Source organism: Morone saxatilis, unplaced genomic scaffold (genome assembly GCF_004916995.1).
Source record: "Morone saxatilis isolate NCDOM2014 unplaced genomic scaffold, NCSU_SB_2.0 Contig9, whole genome shotgun sequence".
Lineage (NCBI taxonomy): Eukaryota > Metazoa > Chordata > Actinopteri > Moronidae > Morone > Morone saxatilis.
In genome coordinates, this window is record NW_023340268.1 from 22336234 (window position 1) to 22342183 (window position 5950).

The following is a 5950-nucleotide window of genomic DNA, read 5'->3' on the forward strand; positions in this document are numbered from 1 at the left end:
ACACTGATTTTTGACTGGAGGGGACTTTAAGTGTCAAGTGCACAAGGTGGCCAGCCCACAGGATACTCCTTACTGTCCTCACACTCCTCACTTTCAGAGGCTAAAGAAAACAAAAAGTAAACAAGCAATGCATGGTACTGCATGTGCACGTTATATCCGGTATAAAACAAAAAAAAACAAAACATGTCAGTTATCTTGTGTGTAAACGTATTCTAATCTATATTCATCCGTGATATCAATCTTTCAGAGCTTAAAGCAGGATTCCCGTTTTTTTTTCTTATATAGAATTATTTTGGGGGGCTTTTTATGCCTTTATTATTTTTTCATAGAGACAGCTGAAGATAAGGAGAGAGAGAGAGAGAGAGATAGAGAGAGAGAGAGAGAGAGAGTGAGCAGGGTGCCCCAAGATGTATTTTCTATACAAACAGGCAGCTAGGGAAAGGTAGACAGTAGCCAAAAGTACTGTGTCCCTCCAGGACCGTTATAGCTGCTGGTATAGCGGTCCTACAAGCTGGCTATGGGACTAGAAGCTCGTAGTCAACGGTGTGTCCAGAGAGGGACTGAATACAGCATCAATTTCCAATGTAGGACAGTTTTATAAAGGGGAATAAAGTACCAACGTGGTTTTGCTCATGCAGGAAGTGACATACGAACTAATTTTCTCTTATTTTTGTTTGTATCCATGATTTGTTCTTATTTTGTTAGTACCCATTGATTGATTACAATTGGTCGAGAGCACTCTTACCAATATTAGAACAAAACATCTGGTTTCACAGACCACAAATTATTTGTCCAATACAAAGAAACACAGGTTATACATTTGATGAACATAAAAATGCATTAATATGATATAATCAGATAATATAATATGTTTTAGTTAATTAGGATTAGTAATTTTGTAGGCTAAAGAAATGCTATTTCTCCATTGATCCTTATTAAAACTATAAAAACCCTGGATTATATCACTTGTGTAGGAGAAATTCTTCCAAAATATTGAGAGTTGCTCGTTCTGTGAAGAATTACAGACCCGGTGTGATGAATCAAGTCTCTTTACTTGCAGCATGGAAAGAAGACCTCGGCATGGTTGTTCTCCCCCAGACTGTCTTGCCTTATATACCATCAACTATACAGAAGAACAATTGGTGACCTCCTGAAAATTCACTGTTAATCACATGTCAGTGCATTAGGCCTTCCTCAGCACAATGATCTTTCAATACTTACAGTGCACCTCTGAGTTAGCTGTCAGCAGATTCTCACCTGACTTTCTCACAACACAAAAATCCCACTGGGATCACCAATCAAAACATTGATTACTCAATCTAAAATGTTCATTTCCTACACATGCTATCATTGTATCATCATGTATTTTACTCTATCTATCCATCTGTCTATTGTCGTTTTGATGGAATCTCTCCAATTCTTGGCCATGTGTATGTGCACAAGTATTTGCATATGGCACACCACCTGCCCTTATATGGTGTTTAGTAGGCGTTACTTGTGCTAATAACAAACAATTGTCCACGCCTCCAATTTAAGATCCAGTGGGATTCATCATTTAGCTCACCTGGGTAGGGGCAAATTTGGTTGGAGGATAGAGGTTAAGAACATTTGATGCATCTGGAGTTGCTTTCTCTAATATTTTCTCTTAACCGAAAATATAAAAGACATGTAAAAGAATGTTGCTGCATGAGGCCCTCTATTGCACGTGTATTGAACACTTTATTTGTGCTGAACTATGTTTTGTCTGCTGGAAACCGGCACACATCCTTTCTTGGACGGGACCCGGCTCATTCATGAATGATGCATCACTGTTGATACTGAATAAAAGTTCCCAACATGATTTTATTTGGCAACAATTTGAAGTTATAAGGAGCATCTTTTTTATGATTTGAAATTAAGTACATATTTAAATGTTTTTTTGAAGATTCATCAGATTTACTTTTGTGAAAATATGTGAAGCTTTTTCCAACTCTCCAACTTTTTTCAGGTTCTCAGCATCAGTGTCCTTTCAGTTTCGAGTGTTGTCCGTGCTTGTACCCCAGAATACCTGCTTATAGGTCTATTTTTGCAATTTATGACGTAAACTGTTTTCCTGTAAGGCTTGAACTGAATTTGTTTAAATGAAAAATTTAAATTCTAAGTAAGTTTTCATCACTACAGTAAATTTATTGTTATTACCCTGAGTTTCAGACAGTCCCATAGCCTAAGTGCTGAGCTTACTAAGGGCATAAATTATAGAGTAATTGGAATGCTGCAAATATGTGAAATGATTCAGAGGGAAATTTCTAAGGTGATTACGCTCAACGAGTTCAAAGCACTTATCTCAGGGCCATTAAAACAACCATTACAACTCTGCAGATGACACCTTAAGGTGTTGGAAAAAAGCACAGGAGGAAAAGGCTGGAGGAAGGGGGCTAGGTATGGGGGGTGCATTTGTGTGTGTGCATGTACTGTGGTGCATTGTGGGAAGTGGGTGGCAAATCAGAGAATGCACTGAACAACATGTTTAAAGATGTATTAAATCACTTTGCTTGTTAGCGGTCCCCAGTGGCTGTAAGTGAAGTTTTAAAGACTTTTGTTCTAAAAAAACCTGTGACGTCATAAAACCCTATCATCAACAAAAATGCATAGTGCAAAGGCATCCATGCTAGCAGTTGTGGGGGACACTTTGAGCAAAATGATAATGTCAGCATGCTAACAGGTTCACATTGACAGTTTAAAAATGTTAATACACTCTAAAAAGTAACTCAGTGGCCCTAGCATCACCACTTAATTAAATGCATGATTGCAAGTTAAAAATTCTAATATATTGATTTAGATCAACCTTTTAAGTTGCAAAAAATGTTTTATGAGTTGTGTTGATATAATAATGTTGGTAATTACGTCAACTTAATATTGTGCGTAATTTGAACTAACATTTCTGCGTTAATTGGTTCAAAACAAAAGTCGAGTTGTAATAACTTAATGAAATTTGCTTGATAGCTTAATTTTTCTCCACCTTAAGTTCAGCATTTCAAGTCCCTTCCCCTATCCACATCACATGCCTTGGCAAATTCAGACAGTTAAGGATCTGCAGATCTCTTATACAAAAGAGTTAATGGTATATGTTGTACTATTTTTTCTTTTAATTTGCTATACAAGGAAACAGAAGCATTTGAGGCAGGCCTCAATAGACAACTGATGAAAACTGCCGCCATCGGTGACCGGTCCACCCCAGAATCTGACCATATGACAGCAACCATCATGGTCGAGGAAACCAAAATCCTGGAGGGCAAGGACATCTCAGTGCTGTGCTTTGCTGATGGGAATCTGAGCTATTGGAACTTAAATGTACATTGATCAGTTGAACCAATATCAAAAAATGTAACTGTCAAGGACGTGTGTGTTTATGTGAGGTTTGTGAGAGAGAGAGAGAGAGATAGAGAAAGGTAAAGAGAATCAAGAACTATAATTTATTTGCAGGGAGAATTAAGTAGTAATTAAAAATCCCAAAGACCAACCAGAATTTTAGTTATCAGACCTAAAAAAAGACTTTTGATTCTGTTTGGATTTTATCTTTTGTCCAATATTAGGTCTCCTCAGTCATGTCCAATAATGCGGTCTTGACAAGTTCCTAGTCTGCATAATCACTACTGTCACAGCAGACGAAAAGGACACCATGAAGAATTTCCTCCAGAGTCATCATTGTCATTGTGTGGAGCCTTGTACTTAGCCCTGTCACCTACAATTAATATCAATGGGAAAGTGTTGGCCGGCTGACACTGAGTTTAACTGTATGACAGGCTGTCAGCCGCTGGGCTTTCTCCATCACTGTGCCTCCTTCTGCGGTTCACAAAGGGAGTCTGAGAGGAGGCACCCTGAGATCTGTTCCCGTTATCAAATGACAGATATGTGTCAGTGAAGACTGACATTAGCTAAATTACATGGTGAAAGTTTAACTAACAACTGAAATGCTTTGTCACTGGAGTAGTCACTTATGTAAGAGAAATTCTGTTAGCTGGAAAAGTAGAATTGGTTTATTTTTTAACCAGTTCTTGCCTTACTAGCCATGTTTCCATCCAAATATATGGCAAATTTGAACCGAAGTTCGAGTAATTGGGCAAAAGAAAATGAAAATAAATGCTTGTTTCTGTCCACTATTGTGATTATTAGGAGTTGGACAAGATAAGCAGTAGTTGGCGGCAATTGTACAGTCCATTGTAGAGTCCATGCAAAAAGATGACGTTATTAACAATTTCCCTACCAGAGTATTACTTTTAAGTTGCCAGCCAACTGCAGAATTTTTTATCATATACCATATGTTCCCCATACATCTTATCTTAGGAGCACTAGGAGGAGCCAGAGGAACCAGATTTTTTTGACAGATTATCTGTCTCAAGTACTACTGTCAGGATATAGTGAAAGTTTCAGCAAATATGGCACAAAGTTATTTTTATAAAAATGACCTACTACAGTTTCAATCTCTTTATAATCTCTTATAATTGTGTAAGCAGCAGCTTAGAACTCGCTCAAGCGGGCCACTCCGTGGGCTTTAAGAGATTTTATACATCCAAAGAATTTCTAAAATATCCAGACCAGGTATCTAATTGAGATGTGTGTTTACAGTCAAAACCTGTACTCACACCAGGCTAGTAAAAGAGGCCTTTACTGTATTTCATGTCAAAATGGCTGCTGTGATAAAGATCCATTGCCAGAATTCTTCAGGAAGTCACTGAGAGAATTTATTTTCATCAACCATTACTGTAAAGCTTCTGTGATGGAATGTATGTCAGAATGAAAGGGAATATAGGGTCGTGGTGTAATTTCAAGAGAGATCTAATTAAATCAGGCTGGGATTTGATTACAGACTCATAGTGTTATAAAGTGGACTGTTGGTCTCCACCTACACCTCCCTTACTTGCCTTGTTAGATCAGGAGGGCGAGCAAGAGAGAAATACAAAATTTAGATCACAACCATGTGGAATTAAAGTTCTTGCCATACCTTTGAGCCATGATATTGCTCTGCTAGCTACCACTCACAAGGTAACAGCCACATCTGTGCTTGCTCATGGTGGGAATTGTTGGGTCTCTGTAAATAATGCTATAAGGAGTTCAGTCTAGACCTGCTCTATTTGAAAAGTGTCCTGAGATATACTTTCTGATTATGAGAGAGTTGGCGATTCAAAATAAAATTGAATTGAGAATTGAATCTGGTTTTAAACAGTGGAGGAGTTTTTTTTGTCATCATTTGCTGAACTTTCACTATTCCTGACAGTATCTCTCAAGCCACCAACAAAGCCTCTTTATGTCTTTCTCTGCCTGATTGGTTGTTTTTGTTCAGGCCAGGAGATTCTTGCAAATACATTTGGGCACTAGGAGGAGCCAGAGGAAACCTAGATGTTTACAGCTTATCTGTCTCATGAACTACTGTCAGAACACAGTGAAAATATCAGCAATAATTAATAAAATTTATTATTTTATAAAGTTACTGCGGCTTGCATTAACAAAGACATACGTACGACACATCAAAAAGGTATAAAATCACAATATGAAATAGGAGAGGTTTGTTACTGTGACCAAGACAGAAACTTTCCCCTCATGCACGCTTCTCAGGTTTCCTCGTTTTAATCTCATCTCTCAGCATGGGATGGTTAATAAGGCCATCATTCTCCTTTTCTTTTCATGTCTCATCATCAATTCAGTAATATGATTGTTATTGGGCTATTTTTTTCCCCCCCTGTATTTATTCGGAACCAAATTGTCAGTCTTGATTTGGTCTCATTGTTGATTTCATTAGGCCAAGCGGTCAGACAGTCAAGATCTTAATGAAAAGCTAAAGTGAAAATACGGGCCGTTTTTAATGCTTGCATTGATGGGTTAATGCATTAGTGTTTCGTTTTTCAATGAGGCTAACGATGCATTGTGCTTCCTACCTATTTGCGCTCGAGGCAATGTCTCTGCACTTAAGAGA